Source organism: Cygnus olor, chromosome 8, assembly GCF_009769625.2.
Source record: "Cygnus olor isolate bCygOlo1 chromosome 8, bCygOlo1.pri.v2, whole genome shotgun sequence".
NCBI lineage: Eukaryota > Metazoa > Chordata > Aves > Anseriformes > Anatidae > Cygnus > Cygnus olor.
This window is the reverse complement of record NC_049176.1, coordinates 2,050,714-2,072,259: the sequence shown is the minus strand read 5'-3', so window position 1 is coordinate 2,072,259 and position 21,546 is coordinate 2,050,714. Positions and strand designations below refer to the sequence as shown.

General features: G+C 41.1%; 1 long non-coding RNA gene across 1 annotated transcript in view; it reads right to left on the bottom strand.

Annotated features, from left to right (window-relative positions):
* Positions 1 to 11,836: 11,836 nt before the first annotated feature.
* Positions 11,837 to 21,546, bottom strand: part of LOC121074170 — an 86,213-nt gene continuing 76,503 nt past the window's right edge. Inside the window, exon 7 of the long non-coding RNA XR_005822180.1 lies at positions 11,837 to 12,694. This is a non-coding gene — a long non-coding RNA (uncharacterized LOC121074170). The remainder of the gene's footprint in view (positions 12,695 to 21,546) is intronic.

Below are 21,546 nucleotides of genomic sequence, written 5' to 3'. Positions count from 1 at the left end.
CTAAAATTCAATAAACAGTTCAATAGATCTTCTTTATTCCTTTCACCCTTCCAGGGAAAAAAGTGATTCTTAGGCAAAGAGCTTGCAGGCCAAATTTCAATCTGGAAATAATCTTTATGGCTGAGCTATAAAACAATGAGAATAAGGGTTTATGATGTGAAAGTTGATGCAGACTTTACTTTTTTGGCATGATTGGTGAAGCTGTATTAAAAATAAATAAATGTAAAACAAAACAAACAAACAAAAAAAAAACAGCAACGCACAAAACAGGCATTCTAGACCCTTTGACTAAATAATAGAAGCTGTATGCTATCATGGCCATATAAATCCAAAGTCTTAAACCACTCCACCCTTATTATCTCTACCAAAAGAAAAATGTTTATAATAATACATATATTGACTTTTGCTTTTTGTTCAATAAGAAGATTTACTGCCCCACTCTTCAGTCAATTGTAACCTCTTTGGGTCAACAAATCTCGATACTGATCTCAATAGAAGTCAATACCTGCTTATTACTTACCTCCACATTTAGACGCCTATCACAAATTCTTATGGACATTCCCTCGACAAGAAGAAATGAATATTTTCTCTTTAGTTTCTATACAAAATAGGCTTATGTACTTTTCATGAAGACAATCTATTTAAAGCCATAAGATGATACTGTATTTTCAGAAAACATTATTATACATGAATTTCTGTAACTAGTGACTGAAGTTGCTTAGCTTCTCTGTGTTGTTTCCTTAAAAAGTCACAGACTGACCTTCTTGTAACTCCTATTTTCCTCCCACATAAAATGCAATTGAGCAATCTGACATTTTGTCCTCACTAACCAAGAAAGGCAAATAACAGTAAGAATTAAAAAGCTAGTTGCAAGTAATTATAAAGAAACTAGCATGCCAGTTCAACAGAGAAATGTAACAATTGCTTTCTCAGTTGCATTTGTGTAAGGCTAGCATAGAAAAAAATGAACCTTAAAACCCCCTATCACATCTCAGTTTATGTATGAATCAAATCTGTTCTTCCACAGAGAGTCAGACTCCAGATACGCTGTTCAGCACCTGAAGCATCAAAATGCTTACTATAAGACACTCAAAAGAGGATTTCATGTCTTACACGTAGACAGATTAAATGGACATTTACTTACCATGCAGTCCAAAGACTTGCATTAAAACTTTAACATAGAGCCAGCTAATAAAGAATGTATTTTAAAATACCGTCTCATTGGATTTTGTTTTGAAAACTGGATTACTCAATTTTTTGCATGTGTTCAGAATGAAAATTGAGAAAATACTGGTACGGAAGTCTGGAACACATGGCAAGGAAACGTCATCAGTAGCAGAAGTTATTCTGAAAAGTGCCTTTACAAATGTCTCAGGCAGCCACAAGAAACATCACTGCACTGGTCTCCTGGTCCTTTCCAGTTGCACATGCAGTATAATATTAGTTGTGTCAAACATAGCAGACAACAGATGGAGCAATGATCCTAACCTTGAATATTATTATTTTGTTACCTTCTCTTAAAATTTTCTATTCTGAACATCAAAGATGGCAGTGTTCATATCCCCAGAATTAAAAAGAGTGTGGGAGAGAAACCAGGAAAAGACTATAACTGAGACTGAAACATAAAATCTATTTTTAACTTTTAGCCTAATCAGAGTAACTCATATAACACCGTTTAAGGCCTGCTTAATGTTAGACATTCCCATCACTGTCCCACAACATCTGCATTATCTGAGGTAAAATGAGAATACACAATCTGCTATGATTTTGCTTTCATGTATTTGTCAGTTAAACCCCAGTCTGAAAAAATCCATAGTGAAATTTTAGGTGCAGTTTAAGCACAGAAGGCCCCATTCTGCACTCATTTACCCCAGTTTTGTATATACACGGAGGACAAAAGAGGCGTAATGCATGAAAAGCATGGCTGCACTTACCTAAGAACTGTATTTGACTAACGAGTTAAGACAATTCAGAAATTAGATAGTTTTTCAGGCTAAAAAAAAAAATCAGTATTATTTATAGGATGTGATAGTAGGCCTAAAACAACAACAACAATAAAATACATTTCTAGCTTTTTTAAAATAAAAATATTGATTTTCAGAATGTGAGGCATTAGACTACTTAGACAGACACAACTGCCACGTAAAAGATCTAGGTAGAGAAACACCAATAAAACTCCCATTCATCTATTTAGTCAAATAGCCCAGTGAAAGGTCAAGCAAGGTTAGATTGCTCTGTCCAGCGCCTGATATTCCTGCAGGATGACAAGATATTCTTCACAACCAGCTTTAATGATGTCCCTGACCATCAGGTGAAGGCCACGTGCTTCCTGGGCATGGGCAACACAGCAGGGAGGCACTGAGAGCCTCCCACCACCCATCATGGCCTGTCCCCAGCTGAGCCCGATCTGATAGCCTTGTCTGGAGGGCACCCTCATTTACACCCTCAAGAGCAAGAGAACTGGATCCACAGAGGCTTCTGATCCAAAGCACATGTGGGTACCTAACTAGAAGACAAGGTAAGCCTTATGCAAGCTTCCCCTGCTGCAGATCTCCATGACAAGGAGTGCAAGTGTGCCACTGAAGAGCAGCGTGGTGGGATGCAGCCAGGACCTTAAACAAGAATGTATTCGACCCATATACCACAAAGATCCATCTAATAGGCAGATAATGTTAAAATTGGACTACAGTAGCTCCCATAAGAAAGAAGAATCTAGGATTTGGTTCCTATTCTAGAAAATAGTGAGGATTACATGTATTGAACCTGACTGTGAAGAATTTCCTTCTAAAGAACTGGTATCAGCTAAACCATCTCCAAACTAAAATATTAGCGCATTCTTAAGTGATAGTGATTAAAGCAAGTGGACTTCAGAACACGGTATTATGAAGGATGACAGTAATCACCATGGATGAAGTACCAACAGAAACACAGCAGAGTCAACAAAGATCAAGTGCCAGAGTGAGGGAAGGTAAAGGAAAGAGGAAGAAACTAGAGAACATTTCTCGAGGGTAAAAATAAGGTTAAAGAATGATCATTAATGTGCTACTGACACTCCACAGTTATAATGAGAACTGTGCAAATGAATATATAATAAAGAATAATAATAATAGCTGGGTAGCATCAGCTGGATAGGAAGAGGCAGAGGACAATAGGAGGATTGGTCTAATAACAGACATTCTGCCCTGACTGTGGCAAAGGCCTTGGAAGATGCTCACAGGAAAGAAATCTCCATGGAGATTCATGAAAGCCGTTCCTTATTATTATTTTGCAGAGAGATTTCTACCCCTGAACAAGCCCTGAGGCCCGTTCAGATTTCCTGAAGGTCCTAGAATATGAAACCTGACTTTGAATTGTGAGGAGCTTAAGCGTAAGTGGTGTTTTACCACCCTCTGAAGGAGGTGGGCTATCTCCAGGTCTATCTGCTGAGAGGCTTTGCAGCTCTGCTACCTCACCCAGCAATCTCCCATGCATTTTAAAATACCACTTACACTTAAAACTGCCATGCTTCAGGTTTTGGTTTCAAAGTATCTTTACTTCATATTATTGACCAAACACAGGGTTATAGATCAGCGTCTTTATAGAGCAGAGAGGGAAACAGTTATGAGGGGAGAGGAAAATACTGAAATGTTTAGTTTTACTCCATGCTAATGAATGCACCACTTATTTTCTGAAACAGAGTTCAGATAGGACAGACATCTTTGTCACTATTTGCAAAACCTGAGCTCCCTCATTTACTAATTTCTATAGCTGCAGAATTAATAGGACTGATTACAGCTAGCATTTGACTTGATTGCATTTTAATTGAAAATCTTCAGATGTATTAAAGATTTTCTACTATCAGCCTTTCACATGACAAGAGATGATGAGGCTGATGGAGCTACCAATGCAGCCAAATTTTAAGTGGAGTTTTGACTGTGAAGGTTATTGCTATAGGAACCTCTTGAGTTCCAGCACATATTTCACGAGCAGAAAGCAAAAAGTACTATTGTGTTATGTATTCCACTCAAGTTTCTCACTTGGAAATAGTTATGATTGTCATCCTTGGCCAGGTTTAAATTGACATTTTTATCACAACATTCCTGGCATGGTACTGCAAATTACTTGCTTGTGAGTAGTTATCAACTGGCAAATATTTAAAAAGAGGTTGGCTGATTAAAATTATATGACAAGAGCTATACAGAAACAACAAAATAACTAAAGGCTGCAAATATTCTTTTAAAGATATATATTTTCTAAGAAAGAAAACCTATACATGCAGATGAGTCATAAATCCCACATCTTCATTTAATATTTGATCATCAAAAAGCTAATAATTAAAACTAGGAAGGTTAGTTTGGTCAAGTTTTACAGCTGAGCGCACTCCCTGAACATGTTCAAATCAACACTTATGAGATTAATTTATAAGCTCTTCAAATTCTGAATCTCCAAGGTTTTTGCTATCTGTGCATTGTTTGCATAATGTAGTTTTGCACTGCTAAAGCACTACCTATAAAGGGATTATTTTCATATTCAGCGCATTAAAGATACAGCACAATTCATAGATATCGCACTGTGTTTATGCCTGAGATAGCAGGTAAAGTGTCTCTTGTTCTGATTATCCATGAAGCAAACCTAGGAACGTGGATGTTTTGGGAGAGAGTGTACCCTTAGTGAAATTAATTCCCCAATGGTTTTATTAAAGTCTGCAAATTGCATTATTTTCCCATCATATTTGAAATATTGCACTTCCTTAATGCTTGCTCTAACCCATGGCATGCCATCTTCCCTGGGGTGTCTAGACATGGTGTCTTAGATTTATGTGTATGATCTCAGTGTGTTACAACATCACTCCTGACTAATGCATTATTACGATACTTACATATATTCCCAAGTGTCACTGTATTGATTAGAAAATCACCAATCTGCATATGCACACCATCTGTGCTTCAGAGAAGCAAAACATGCAGGATAACATTTGCTTTACTCAAAGGGAAATTCACATACTACTAAAAGAACAAATGGGAACTCTTTTTTATGTTTTGTTTTGTCAAATAACAAAGAAAATGAACACTATTTTTGCAAAACAACAGCTCATGCCTGACAGTTAAAAACAGAAGCATTTTCCTCACTACACAGCCAGAAGATCTACCTTTAGTAACGACATGTAAACAATCTACCCTTTAGAGATCACAAATAATACAGAAGCAAAGCATACTGCTGCAATGAATTTTAAAAATCTCAGTTCAAATGCAACAACAGGGGACTTTTCAGCAGAACTGGCTGTAGTCAGCAGCGAGTCCTTTCTCAGCTGAAAGCTCCAAGAGTGGTTGTAAAAGATGAATGAGGCCCTTGCTTACTGGGGTGAAATGCTTTTAAAGGACAAGAATCTGCTTATCTTTGATTGATTGCTCAGTCTGATACTTTCCTTTATAAAGTTTATTGACTACAAGCCCATAAATCAAAGAAAAACAAATCACAGGTTCAATTTTGGGGGCATTGACATCCTGCCATCTTGCAGCAATAGCTTAGAAGTCACAGGGCAGGGAAAAGGAGGGATACGGGGGATTCACAGAGACAAAAGCATCTACTTGAGGTAAGCCATTACTTCAAATGTTTGGAAATGATTATTCATTTATTCCCCTGTAACATTTTTAAGTCCAGAGAAAGACGCAGACAACCAAGGTACACTGATCATTTTTTGAAGTCTTTAAATGCTGAATTTGCAGTGAAGAAATATACTTTCCACTGTGTTGCGGTCTCTTGCCAGTTCTGCTAGATTACAGTCACATTCCTACACATTTCTCACCCTCTGTAAGGATGCTACGTTTACAATTTAAACTATCAAAGCAAGAATCAGAGTTCTTTCAGGGGGATTTAAGGGTTTGGAAAGATCAAGATCTCTATACTGAAAGCACCCCCACCCACACAGAAAAATTGTTGCATGAAAGGAAAGTCCTAACCATAGATCTTGCTCATATGTGGCATACGGTATAATATGACAGCACAATAATATAGATTAATTTGTGCTGTTGACCTTGACACACTATTCTATTGTGTCTTCTTTTAAAGTCAATGCTCGGGTCACTAGAACATCTGGTGTGTAACAAAAAAAATCCCATTCTGAAGTGCTAAATGTGTTGAAACAAATGGTACTGTACTATCATTATGCAGTGCAACCTCTCTGTTAGGGGTCTAATTTCAAGGCTACCCTGACTGAACTACATTATTATTAGTGGTTTTATAATTCACATCTTGCCGCAGTACACAAAATACCTCATTATCAAAAGTAGCCTTTTAAAAGCTGGATTGGGTTCCACGTAAGCAGGACTGACTGTCGCTTTCTTTTCATTTTATCTTTAGAGACATCTGGAAGGGTTCAGCCTGCACACTGCTGAGCATCCTGGCCCCAGCCCAGCAGAGCACTTTAGCACACACGTGTATTTATACACACAAATAGCCCTCTTTATTTTAGCAGAACTTGCTATTAAGTTACATGTGCACTACATTACCTTACTGAATGTAAGAAGTGGGTCCACCACATCAGCTAGGAAGCGTGTAGCTCTCGGTATTGCCTTCTCCCCGTTTTACACTGTCTTCTTTTCATATTGTGCTCAAATCTAAGCTGGTGCTCAACACAGGGAACAGCTGGCTGGTGGAGCTTTTTATTGGAAGACTGAAGATCAGGGAGGTAATCGGTGGCAAAGACCAAGCAATTTCGTTTCACGGGAGTATCTCCATGATGTTTAACATGCAAAAAGACGAAACAAAAGATGGCTATTTTGCCCCACAGCATCTTCCAGCACATTGGCACCCCTGACATCGCTGCCATTCCCATGCCTCTCTACCACCATTCAGCCTGCTCTTTGTTCCCCAGCAGAGATTCTCCACATAACAAAACATGTTTGTTTCTGCAGCATCCTAGGGAACCTCACAGCACTTCCCTGGAAAGTACTGATGGTTTCCAGCAGTCTGATAACCTTCACCTGACCTGAAGCAGACCACAAGCTCTATTAGCATTTCAGCTTTCCCAATTAGCAGAGAGGAACACCAGTCCAAGCCAGGCTTCTCCAACTCTGTTGTGTTTGTGCTGAGAGGCATGGTGGGCTGGCTCTCCTCCTCTTTGCAAAGCTTCCCACCATTTATATCCCAGCAAAGCAAGTACAAGTTGTTACTGCTCTACTTTTTCAACCAATTTGCACTTGCTATGCAAGTACAGGCAGAAAGGAATCGGTCCTAAGAAATATACCAGTAGTTGAGTACCACGTATCTGACACAGCTTTTTTTTTTTTTATCAGGTGGAAAAAATCCTCACAATCAAGAGCATGCAGAAGTACTATTGGCTTTTCTGAACTAAAATGTGTGAATCATATTGCCTGAGGAAGGACTGGTACCTCCAGCTTTTAAGAAGAGGGTACATTTCTAAGGAGAGTACGTGTGTGTGTTTATAAAGAGCAAGAGAGATGTGCATGCTGAGCCAAGCAAAGACAGGGTGCCAGTAAGCTGCTCGAGGTCATTTGGCACAGAAAAGTAACAGCCCAGAAAATGCCTTTGACTCACAGCAGGGCTGGAGGACGAGGACATGGCTGTTACTCTGAGACGTGGGCCAAGGTGAAGTCATTTCCAGTTGTTTTAAATGAGATTTCTGCTGCAAGGTCCCAGCTGATCTCCATGAGAAGTTCATAGGCAGTTGCTGAGAAGAAGTAAAAAGAAAAAAAAAGACTGACATCACTGAATGAGAAGACAGCATCGAGCAATCAATTGCCAAAGACCTAATCTCATTAACTCCTTCTAAGATTTCAGCTGTCAGTCTGCAGTCAGCAGCTAGCAGAAAACTGAGTACAATGAATGAGACATCTTTTAAACATTACTTTTTCAGGCCATGTACCTGATCTTTTATACTTGTTTGTTCTGCAGTTTCTTAGAAGTTACAACTGCTGAAGGAAGTACAGAAAATTCAGAAAAAAAAAAAATCTGCTCTCCTATGCAGCTTCATGTCGCTGGGTCAGTGATTAACAAAGACAAGGTCCTACTGCAGGGAAGCTAAATGGAGTTCATTATGGACATGAAAGTTAGTGGGGCCAAAAAGGTGAGGCTAGAGGAAAGAGGATGAAATAAGAGCCTAACAAGTGTGGATTTTACTTCCTCAGTACAATAAGGACAGCTTTTAACTACCAACTACTATTAAAAAAAAATCTAGGTAATAGTGACTTTAAGATAGATATTGTCCTATATACTATATCCTGCATATACTTAGCACAATTAGTATTAAAATGTATTACTTTAAAAAAAAAGTCATGTTGTTATGAGTAATCTTTTTTCTAAGTGTCTCTTGCAGTTTTGACTGAAAAATTGTTTTTGCAGTTTTCTGGAAAAATTAAGGAAATGGAAACAAAGCTGAATACTATTTGTGTAGAGTAGAATGATGCCCATTGAACCTGGACAGAGACATCTACCTCAAAACTACCACAAAATTATGAGCCTTTATCACCAGTGCTCCTTGCTGGAGTGCCAGGGGAATGCCAGTGCTTCCTGGGGGTGCTTCCCCACTGCAGCCTTCTGGAAGGACACTACAAACAGCTCGCTCCTATACCCACTGACAGAACCTGGAGCTGCACCCAGCAGACAATGAGATATGAGAGGATTTTCTCAGCCCTGAGATCTGCCAGTGATAGTCTGGGTCTCACTTGCAGATGATTTTTGGCCAGGCACTGCAGCACTGAGCACCTGGGCAACATAACGGGAGCCAACTCTAACTTCAGCTTGTCGTATTTGCCCCCAGAAATCAATAGTGAGTAATTGCTCACTAAAGGTCTAAAATGGACTTCAGACCTTTTACAAGATACCATTTAGGAGATGATCTGTTGTCTAAGCAACCCTTAGAATAGACAGGAAGAATCAGATGTTAAAGTAAATTAACGTGGCATTAACTTGTCTCCAACAGCTTGTCAATGGAAGGGAATTCAACAAGCAGCACATCCTAGAAGAGGGAAACTGTCCCTGTTTGCACGATTGTGCAAAGTCAACTTCAAAATAAAGCAAAAGGATCTGACAACTGACTGGTACAATGGGCACAAAAAGCTCCTTACAGTGAACACCCCTGAACAACTGCAGCCTCAGCAGAGAAGACATGGGATGAAACAACGCAAGTCTGAGCAAACCAGATAACAAGAAAAAGGAGCAAACGGCCAAAAATGCAAGCTTTTGGTCATCTTTAACATATGAACGTCAATGAAACTTCCTGGACCTTACAGCCACTTTGCTCTTCAGAAAGCGAACAGGAGTTTGAAATGGGGCCTTTAATTTTCAAGTATTTAGGTGAAAAATTTGGCTTGTAATAGGAAAAGAAAAAGAGCTACTATACTGACACACAGTGACAATCATTACAAGAACTATTGCTAAACCATGTGAGTTCTTGAAAATATCATACTTTAACTTTGCTCCCACTGTTATATGTTCTCAGACTTGAAGAGAAAATGAAGAACCTAGTTTGTTATTTTGCTCAGATAATAACAGTTATAAAAATAGATTAACTGTCAGTATCATGAATTAATATCACAGTAGTACAGAGGCTCAAATAACAGACTGAGGCCATAAGGAAAGAAGCAGGAACACAAAGCTTATGCTTTGACCTGGGAAAGGATAACCGTAACACTACTGTGGATAAATGTTTACATGTTTAATAATTCTGTTTGCTTTAAAAATCTGCATTTTTTTGTTGTTTTATTCTACACATAGAACAAATTATTTTGTTCTACATATAGAGAAAGCTTTTGCTGTTAAAGCATAACATGCTAGCTACAAAAGCTAATGCTCAAGTTAAAAATCTACAGCTTTTACTTCATGGTACAGCTTTCAATTTCTTTTTTTTTATTATTTCCTTCTTTTTTTTTTTTTTTTTTTAAAAAAAAAAGAACCTCTGAACATCTAAATGATAACATGTTTCAAGTAGCTGCTCCTTCCCTGGAGTTGAACAAAATTGAAAAGATCAAAGTTAGTGCAATCTTGTTCAAAGGTGAAGAGGTGAAATCTTATGTGTGCTAGAGGATCAGAGCAAATAGAAATGTACAATGCTTAGTGTGCGACACCTGAAGCCCACTTTCATCAAGGTACCTCATTTTCATTTGAATTCAGAATGTTTCTCATTTTATGGTAAAATAAGGAAAACACAGGATTCGTCTGCTTACAGAAGAGAAGAAGCCCTTCCCCAGCGCTGAAAAGTAAACATCAGTAAAAGGTGAAAATGGTCAATTTTTTTTCAGAATGACTAAATTCACCACATTACATTCTACATTTCTTCTTTAAGTAGCATTTATATAATTGAGTAAGATGAAGCCATTACACCCACGATGTTTCAAGTATCATAATGCTGTTGATAGTTGAAGAGTTTCTTGAAAAAACACTATGTTTTGAAGGGGGCTGCAGAGAGGGGCATCTAAAAAGGGTATGTTTTTTTCTCATAAAATCTCATGTGACTGATGTGCCCTGACATAATGTATCATGATGAAATACAGCTGCCAAAAAAGAACTTCAAATGATGCCCTTTTTCTCGAGGAGAAAAAAAAAAAGTGATAAGAAAATAGGCACCTTTTCAGCAAAAGCTTTTAAAGCTTTAAAAGCATGGCAGCCAGTAAAAAGGTTCTCAGGTAAAGGCTTCTTTACTCAATTTTGTCTAAGTAGCTAGAAGCTAAATGGGGGGGAAAGGGTATGGAAAATAATGCTCCAGCCTCTGTGAGAACCATATCCTGAGCAGGAAGCATCCATGACACAGGAAGACAAGATTTTAATATCTTTGTCCCACAGTGGTATTTCAAACACACTGGAAGGTCAGTTTCCAAATTGTTGGAAATTGTGCTACATTACCCTAACAGTGCTGATCTGAAAATGTTTTAGCATAAACCTGGACTTGAACATGGCAAACTGGTCACACACACACACAAACATTCAGAAACCAAATAAAGATCCACTTTTCAATTTTCCTTTTTTTTGAATATGTAGAATTTCTTTTGCATATTTTCCTGTACAAAGGATGTTATTATATAAATTCCAGCCTGTATTCCACTGCCTTAAAGCAATAACTATTATTGTCTGTTATGGGTCAAACCTTGATCTGGAAATCAGGTCTGCTCAGGAGTACTATATAAGTCTTTTATATACAGCCCTCCTAGGAGCAATTCCACACAGCTATCTGCCAAAGCATGTTTTCCAAGGACTTACACAACACATTCACATCCAAATTCCTGTTTTGTTTTCTTTCAAACCTCAACTCTGCTAGAAAAATCTGCTAAAAAATAAAATAAAATTAAAAAAAAAGAAAAGAAAAAAACACCACCATTTAGTCTTTCAGCGGTAGTTCTGGAAAATGAAAGCCTGCAAACGAAGCAAGCAGAGGCACTAGGATCCGCAGGCTGGGCATGATCTGGGGTTGAGAGAGACAAAGGTGACAAAACATCCAAAGAAAAGATCCAAACATTAAGACAGCGCATGCAGAGAGTGGCTAACTCCGGTACAATACATGTGCATGACCAGACGAGATTCAACTGAATCTTTCACCAAACTTACCTTATACTAGATCAGAAATTATGTTGTTCAAACTTGGAAAACTTCAGGATTGCCAATTGGCACACACATTTCTATTTGTTCGCTTCAGCATATAAACATGCACCTCCGTCTACCATGAAATATGATCTAAAATATACATAAACAGCTCCCAAAGACATGACCTTTAGGACACACATCTTGCTGTTTCCTACGTGTTAGTACAAGTCTTAGATAGTTCATACATGTTAGTACAAGGCTTAGAGAAGAGGAATCAAGCCCTCATGATTCCTTGCTTATCTGAGTTTCAGATCAACATTTTTTATTTTACCATAGGAGTACAGAAAGAATTGATCTAACATTCTATATCTATTACCAGCCTCCCAAGATTAACCTGAACAGATAACTGTGAAAGTGTCATAGGTAGATTAAATCTCTCTACTACAGAGACCTTCCATATGTTTCAAAAGATTGACAAAAATGACATTAGATTCACAAAATATATAAGGATCAGCCATGTTGTGTAGCACAGAGTGGCTGACTTGCAAACAGAGGTTGTGCCAACTGTGTATTTTTACGCTGGAGTTCGCTCTCGCATTTTGGTGGCAGGTAGACAGGCATGTTTGCTTCTCTGAAAGGGGTGATCTGCTGGGATTTCAGATTTCTTCTGAAGTATTCTGCAGAACCGACTTCAGTTACTTCTCTAACCAAATATTTCTGCAGTGTTCACATGCTTCAAGCAAAGCTCCCAAGGTTCCCTACAAACCACTATTTTAAAAAATCACAAACGACATGTTGTATGCATAAGGATGGCTTTTAGTCATTAAAGACCGCACCAAGAGCGCTGCATTTGGAGACATGGCTTCCATTTCATACATGACTCTCCCATTTGTCTGTATAACAGAAAGCCCTCAGAAAGCATTCAGCTGGTCCTATTTCGGTACTCACGATACAGATTCTGGTAAGGTGGGATAATAGGTCAGATGTATCATACTGTTATTGTTCCTTTCTGTATTTGTATTTGTTATGGACTATAAACCCTGATGATCCAATAAAGGGCTGTGACCATGAATCCCAATTGGCTGCACAGTGCTATTTCATGGTGGGGCGAATCCAGTGGTAACGAATTCAGTCAACATAATGATTTCAGTTTCACTGCGTTGCTCTGCTTCCTGGGAACCTGCAGAAGATAAGTGAGTGTGTCACGATCATAAATTCAGACACATACAACGTTAAAATATCTTATGGAGCTTTAAGTCCCCGTGAAATGTCAAACTAATAAATATGGTGATCATATTTGCTATTTGGCAAAAATATTAATTAACTAGGAAAAGTTAATAAAACTATATTCCCCCAAATTATGCAACAGACAAAATATTTTTTTTTCTTATTCATGGTTATATGAATGCAAAATGCCATGGATTCTTCATATTTAATACCTAAGGGATTTATAAGCATATTGCATCCATAAAACTTGGTTCATCAGTACAGTACACAGCCCAGATATGCATATTTAATTACTCTGAAAGTAATTTACTTGTACAGATGGTGGTATTAGAAGGTCTTACTTCAATTTAAATTACTTCTGTTTGAAAAATAATGTTATTTTGCTATGAATCTTGAGTGAAGAATTCACTCTTATTACAGATGAATAATACTTGACTATCGTAATTAATCTGTGACTAATCTAATACTTCCTCAACAAACATTTTGTTTCAAATTTTACCAGGCGGAGCATCCTTTTTCCAGGAGGCCGATCTAGCAGCGCTTCGGATCCAAACCCACTTATCGTGGGGGGGCCCAGCCTGCCCTAGGGGTAACAGCACAGAACGCCGCAGAAGATGATGTTAAACATCCCCGAGACCTCCTGAGGAACAGAGGCACTGCAAAACAGTTTGCTTCTTTCTGCAGGTTAAGTGGGGATTAAGGAAAACACACGGGGGTCCCTGGCAGGGTGCTCAGGGTGGTGGTGACTCCCTACCGCCATCCCACCACACACGCCATCCCATTTCCAGCAGCATGCGTCAGCAGAGCCGCGGCACCCGGCAGCACGCTGTGCCACCTCCTACACCCACGCTGGGAAAACACGGACGTTTCCTGAAGCGAGGCCGTTTGCTTGTACATCTCCTTCTGCATGTTTGTGAGACTTTCTGCGGGGATCGCCTGCCTGCTGCCTGTGTTACGGCGCTGGCAGTCTCAGAGGCCTGCCTGCGTTACGGCCTTAGAGGCAGCGCACACACCATGTGCCACCAGGGTTGCCATGGCAAGAGTTCATGTTTTATTGAAGACTAAATGGCCACAACCCACCTAAAGGTCTCCAAAGTGGCCCTAAAATGTGCTCTGTCTTCCCCTTCCCTAGTCTCTGTCCACAGAACGAGGTGCTTTTGGACAGCCAACTTAATGTGGGGGACCCACCTGGAATAAGGCACTTTGTTCCTTTTATCTATACAACTTCAGCCTCCTGGCCTGGATTTAATACAACAAACTGGCCGTTGTGGACGTGGTGCTGAAAAGGTTCTGGGTTCCCAAAGAGCCGGGCGGAGCAGGAGCTGGATATGCTGGGCAGCTGCAGCTCTGAGCCACTGCAAGCCCAGCAGCCCAACATGCCTTTGTTAAACTAAAATGGGGGAAAACCTGCTTCTCCCCATCCCCACAGTGCTGGGCTGACACCGCAGACTCAACAACTGCGCTACCACCACACTGGCACGCTGGCTATAACCCTTCAAAGACCCACGACAGCCACACACAAAAGGCAGAGGCTCAGCATAGGATTAAAAATCCCCTACAGCGCAGCTGGTTACGTGCAGTCCAGCAGCAAGCACGCCAGACAGCGTGACCATGAGACTTTGGTAGAAGGGATGAGACTTGGTGCTGGTAGCCAGGTGCTGCCAGCATCACTGTGTGTGTGTGTGTGCCTTCCACTGGGTAGGAGAAGGAGGCGAGGACGGTGCGGGTGACAGTAGGGCTATGGCTGGCCTCGCAACAGCAGCAAGGGGTGGCAGAGAGTTCGGCACACGTCCCCTGGGTGGGACAGTGGGGAGGTGAGGGCCGCAAGCAGCAGTCCCGCAGGAAGAAGCAGGGGGATGACAGAAGGTGAGTCAGGAACTTGTAGGAGAGGGAGTACACAGATTCACGCTGTAGGATAGCTGTAGCTGAGCTGCTCTTAATTACGAAATTCCTCTTTGAAGCCAGCCACTTTAAAGCATGGAAATTCAAGGCTACAGTTTCTATTTTATAACACAGAGTCAAAAGCCGAAAACAGAAGTATCTTAACAGTTGTGTCCCTTCTTTTCATACAATTTCACACACGTGTTTGTACGCATATGAAGTCAGCCCTAACCACAAGATCCATAGTAAGTTTTTCAACAAAATAATCCTTTAGACACAGATAAATCAAGCAATAATGACACAGGGACACCATAGAACCATTAAAAACATCACCACAGTTAACAAGCCTGCTTGCTTCCACAAAAAATAGCGGTGAATAATCATCCTTCAGTTAGCACTTAAAAAAAAAAACATGCCTGATGTTGCCTGCCTAAAAAATGATGGGAGTGGAAACACTGTTTTCTTGCCAGGTTATTTTCATTTTGAGAAGAGAAATAACCCAGGGAAAGATGGAAAAAAAGAATAAATAACCACGAGGGGGAAAAATCCTTCATAATTATGCTGTTGCCTCTGCTTTTCTCACTATCAGTTTCCTCTCCTGTACCACACTGTGCCAAGCCACTCTCTGGCAGGGCATCCTCCAGATGAATCAGCACAGTGGCACGCGGACTCTCTAATGTACATCAGAGGCACAGAGGAGGTGTTTGATATTGTATTTATGAACAAATCAGAGACAAGAGCTTGGCAGGGTTTTTTTTTTTTTTTTTTTTTTGGAGGAGGAGAAGAACTAAGGGAAAGAAGATTGTATGTCAGCTTTGGAGAAAAAAACACTGCATCTTTTTAAATTTCATATTAACTACAGATTCTGTTCAGCCTCATCCTCTATATGATAAACTAAAACGGCACACACATAATCTGTAGATTTATCCATCTCTCAGAAAACACAGTATGAAAGACCGCCTGTTCTCCTCAGGACTTCTTTGCCCGTCACACCGCTGCACACAAGGGAGGAGGGCGGGAAGTGGGCACAGCACGCTGCGTGGCAAACACAGCCTGGTGCTGCGTCCCCAGCCCAGCACATGGCTTTTCTTAGCACAGGAGAAACTCCGTGCTGGCAGTAGCACCATAAGGATTCATTCACTTCACTAAAGCAACATTGACAGATTATGCCCACAGGCCTGCATGCCACCACCACTTCATAGGCAGAGCCTCGTACTTGGTTTTCTCCTGTCTGCAAAGCCTCACCTGTAAGCCTTTCTTTTTTTTTTTTTCTTCCCCTTTTCAAAATAGGAAAACCAGACATGGGAACCATTAATCACACAAGCAATAAACCTTAATGTCAGCTGAGGGGGAAGATGGAAGCTGAAGGAGAGGAGAACAAGACAGTCTAGCACATCTCCTGATGAACTAACAATATTACATCTGCAACTGAACTGTAGATCATATCAAATCATCATAAAGAATGAAAATTGTTATCTTTCAAATATTTCATGGGTAAAACACTTTAGTCAGTAGATCATCAGGCACATAAAATACTGATACATGCAAATAAGCTACTGTATACCTCGGCCACAGGATTTAGTTGCTAAAAGGGGGTGTGTGGGGTGAGGGAGTGCTCCAGTGGAAGAAAAAATATCTCCAGCGTACCTCCTGTAGCTCCTGCTTCCTAACCTACAGCCTTGCAGCAACTGAGAGTTGAAAACAAAACTGGAACCTTCTGCTGTGGTAAAGAATATCAGAAAGGCAAGCACTTTGCCATTCCAGGCTCTGAAGAACACAATAAATATACAGTTACAAAGGCTGGTCAAATACTTCAGAGCTTGGCTGTATAGTTTCAGAAGGACTAAGACCTGGAGGAATAGCTACAGTCGGTCTTACCTGTAAAATAGGAGCAATGAAATGGAACCCACTGGCCTCCAACATCAGGCCACCAGCTGAGTGAATTAGAATTGATCATTGGAAGGGACCTGCAAAGATCATCAAGTCCAACTGCGTGACCACTTCAGGGCTAACCAAAGTTAAAGCATACTATTGAGGGTACTGTCCCAATGCCTCTTGAACACTGTCAGGCACTGGGCATCAACCACCTTTCTGAGAAGCCTGTTCCAGCATTTGACCATCCTCACATTACAGAAACCCTTCCTCGTACCCAATCTGAACCTCCTCTGGCGCAGCTTTGTGCTGTCCCTTGTGTCCTGTCATCAATTCCCAGGGAGCAGGGGCCAGCAGCACTTCCCTGTGGTCTTCCCTGCTTCAGGACATCGCAGAGAGCAATGGAGTCACCTCTCAGCCTTCTCTTCTCCAGACTGAACAAACCAAGTGCACTCAGCCTCTCTGTATAGGACATGCCTTCTAGAGTGGGGCACATCTTCTACAAAGCCATGCAATTTTGATAGGTCATCCACCAGTCCCAACAGAAGTCCTTCCCAATGCCTAATTATCTCACTCTCAAAAATGTGTTACTTACCAATTTTACATTTTCCTATCTTTAATTGCAATCATTAGATCTTTCTATACATATTTTTCACATCCTGGGACGTGTTCCAAGTCCTCAGGTAGCAGGCATCTTCACTGGACGTAAGTACACGTAGCTGAGTTAATAGACTGACCTGGCTCTCATTGTACAATCACAATTCCCAGACCTCAAATCATTCCTTCCATTCTTTTAAACCTACTTGAATTTTTTCACCATCCTTTCACTTGACAGAGTACTCCAGAAGAAGGCTCACCAAGAAAATACATGGAGGTCATTCCAATTCCTTGCTGTTGGTTTGTCACACTTTTTCAATAGACAAACATACAAGTATGATCTGCCTAGCCTCCTCAAAGGAACAAAATGCTTTGTGTTTATTTTTTATTTTTTTTAATTAAAAATGGTGTTCTGCACTCAAATTCCAACACTGTTGGCGATAAGAAAACGCATCATTAAATAAAAGATTGATTTCCCCTTGTGTTGCTTAAATAAGTAAAAGTGCTTACACCAAGACAGGGATGCAAATTTCAGGGGGAGTGAATGAATGTATGACTCAGAATGAGCGTGTGTGGGTATGCCTGAATATAGGGATGCACCTGGGGATGTGTTTTCCCTGTCTGTACATATATGGACTTTCTGAACATTAGACTACTACAGTGAAACTACACAAGACTTTGAGCACTTCCCTTAAACAAACTTCGAAAACTTACTTAAACTGCAGTCAAGTACAGATTTTTTAAAAAACAGAAAGTAATCAGTAATGCTGAGTCTGATTTTATGTTTGGATTTGACTCTGTACCCAAAACTGGATTTTTATTAAAAATAATCAGTGTTTATTTATCTATTAATAGATTGCTTATTGCACCTAACTTTATATTACAGATGCCAGGCTGAGAAATTAGGTATTACTTTTAGACATTATAAAAACATAAATTAAATGAGGTATTCTACATAGCTCTGCACACGACATGTCTCTGGGACACTCACTATTTTTCTCTGACAAAATGTCTGTAAAACACCTAGGCTGATACTGCTTTAGCTGGCTATATACTAATCGCTTGCAGAAAGCTGAAGCTTCTGTCAACCGTATGAAATTAAAAGACAGAAGACTATGACCCTTGGTGTCTTGATTACACAAATCAGGAAAAAAATCAAGAATTACCAGTAAGAATCTTAAAATATGCCAGATGTACGGTGTAAGTGCTGCTACAAGTTACTGTAAGTGAAAGGTGTTGCTTTCAGATTTGGAAACGCCTACTACAGAATAACCTCTACATCAATGTGTTTGCAGCTTTGCAACATTCATTTCTAAATGAATTACTTTATGGAGAAAACCAAAAGGCAGAAAACTAAAGAAATAGGGGTCAAATTCCTCCTGTGAGATCTACCTTGTAAAATTATCCAGAATGTAATAATACCATGTTATTGACTTAAGCACAGTTCCCTGTGACATGCTGCAGCTGACCTGTAATTTTTATCCTACATGTTGCCAGCACTATTAAAATGACACTTGTGAATGTAAATTAAGCTCACAAAGGGGACAGATTGTATGATTCTGGTTTCTCTCAGATGCCTGTAGGCTATCACAGGTTCCATATGTGAAGTAATTATGTTCACTGAAGGAAAGAATAAATGCTGTCAAATTGTGTAGTGAGAGAGAAAGCAGCTATTATATTGCAGTAGTCACTGGAGCATTGCCTCTGAAAGTGGAAAGACGTATAAGAAAATAATAATAAAATAGAAAAACTGGTGCAGCACTATATTAAATATAACCTTTAAATGAGTATCTGCTTTTGAATATATATTACACAAAGTTAATATTTCACAAATAAAAGCATTTCAACTATAACAGCATTTTCTCCCTCACATCCAGAGGGCAGGGCACAGAGCGCCTACCAGCGGGAGAGAGGGCGGATGAGCACCCTGCAGCTGCCGGCGGGACACTGCCCTGTCCCTTTCCCACCTGTGCCCACCTCCTGTCCCCAACATGTTCACACGGGGCAGCAGCCAGCAGCCCTCTTGGCCACCTGCAGCAGTGCCTGTCCCCACCAGGAGGGACCGGTGGTGGCCCCTTTCACGGACCCAGCTCCGCACCCAGCAGCAACCTGCCTCTCCGGGTGAGATGCAAATGTTTTGCTGCACTCCTGAACAGCACCTACCTAAAGCAAGAAACACCAAACACATTTGCTGAAGGAACAACGCAACACAAACGGCAATGTTTGCAGGCAGCGCTGTTACACTTGGACCAACACCTCCTCCACGAGCCTACCTCGTGGCAGCACTGCCCGCCGAACCTGGCGTCCATGACTAACAGGTGAGGCAATGGCACTGGTGTGTCACACCAAAACTGCAGCTCGTTGACAACCCTTCCATTTATGTAATGTTACTTCACATTTCTGGTTTTGTGGAAATAGACACTATACATTTCTGAGGTTTCTTAGGAGAAGAACTGCCAGGCAGTGGGGTCTCCTCGGATGCCACCTTACCGACTGGCTGCTGCATTGGCCACTTCCCACCAGGGAGCCCCAGGCTCCAGCAACTCGCCACCACTTTGTCCAGGGCCAGCTTGCAACAGGCTCAGCACAGAGCAACATCCAGACCCGCACACGAACTCAGAGCAAACCCTCTGCCCATGCACTGAGGCTGCCCTACAGCTCACACCTCTGCCAGCACGTTGAGAAGCCAGCCATGGCTAGCCGCAGTCAGCTGGCCACCTTTTATGCTCCTCAGCTCCTGCAAGGAGGGGACTGAGGTGCTGGGGGCCAGTCTACCCAGGCAGAGCACAACTCAAACACGGGGCAAGGCGACAGAGCTGTGGGCAGGGCTGCCCCCAGCAGTGCCCTCACGGCTGCCCACCGTGGGCAGGGGGCATGGCACAAGGACGCGCTCCCTGCCAGCAGCTCCTTGGCAGGCAAGTGCCAGGGGGCGGAGGGGTGCTCGTGCCTCAGTGAATCACTGCATTTTGCAGGCTATTAATACCAATTCGTCACAGATGGACAGGCAGCTAGATGGGCAGACAGACAGCCTGCCTGTTTTCAATTAAATGCAGTAGCAGCCGTACAATACACCACCGCGACTTCTTCTTTAAATAAAAAATTGAAATCAACTACCATTTCCTAAGCAGCTCCAAACTATTAAACAATTGCTTGCAGGGTGGCTCGTATCATATGCGGGAGGCTGAAACGTAAGGTAGAAATGAGAGGTTTTTCTCTCGTTCACAGCATTGACAGGAACTATAATGTATGACTCCTTTGGATGCACTGTGGCAGCAGCAGGGCGAGGATCATCCGGCACTATTCACTAGTGAAATTGTTCTGCACAAAAAAGAGAGAGTCGAACCAAAGATCTCGCAGTCATGGCAGGAAGGAGGGAGGGAGAGAAAGATGTGGTTTGCTCTTACAGTTTTAATAAGGATTTGTGGGGTAATGTTGTGTAAAGCTAATACAGCTGGATCTTTAATAATAATAACTAGAACCAACTCTCCATGTTAACTGACCTTTAAATATTATTGTCCCTTTCAGTTTTACCAAAAAGACATTTACTTCATGAAAGATGTTATTCAACTCTGTTTAAAGATCCAATAGGCTAAAATATGCTAAACTGACATTTAGAATTATCTCATAACACTTTTTACGATAACTCGTATTATTTCCATGTGATTTGAATGTGACATTTATTATTTTTTTTAAATGTATTTTGAAACCATTTCAAATAATATCCAGATATTGCCTGGACATTCAGGTTATCTGTAATGATATTAGGACCTTTCTCAACAGCTGAGTAATTACTTCCTTATTACGCTCAAGGCAAGTTGGAATCACATGCCCAGCCTCAGATTTAAACCTGCATCACACAGGCAAGGGAAGCATCCAGACTGACATTTTACATACCTAACCACATTTTTTATAATAAGGAGAGCATCTGTGCTATATTGCCTTGATAATCTGTGAAATGAAGACAACTGGGAGCACCAGAAAAAAAAAATAATAAATCTGTTGCGTTAAAGGCAGAGGGGCTCGAGTACAGGTAGACGTATTGATTCTCTCAAGTGTCGCTATTGCAACCATCTCCCCAGGCAGCAAGGCACGCCAGCATGCCGGAGCCTCAGCTACTGCTGCAGGGCTGAGTGTGCAGCATTGCACATTGCACCCTGCCAGCCCACAGAGGACAGGAGCAAGAAGGAAAAAAGGAGGAGGAGAGAGGTTCCCAACCTGATGCCCTTCAACTGGGCAGAAAGACAGAGGGGTCACCCAGCGATAACAAAGACACAAGCAACCCTTCATTTTTTAATGCTATGTTTTCTTACCATGCAGCATTCACTTTCCATGCTGGGGACCTGCCTGCCCCAGGCAACGCATGCCACCGCCCAGCCACCCTACCGGCAGTGGGTCCCTTTCTTCAGGCATCCCACAGCCCCAAAGGGAAGGAAATGAGAGTCCCAAGAGGCAGGC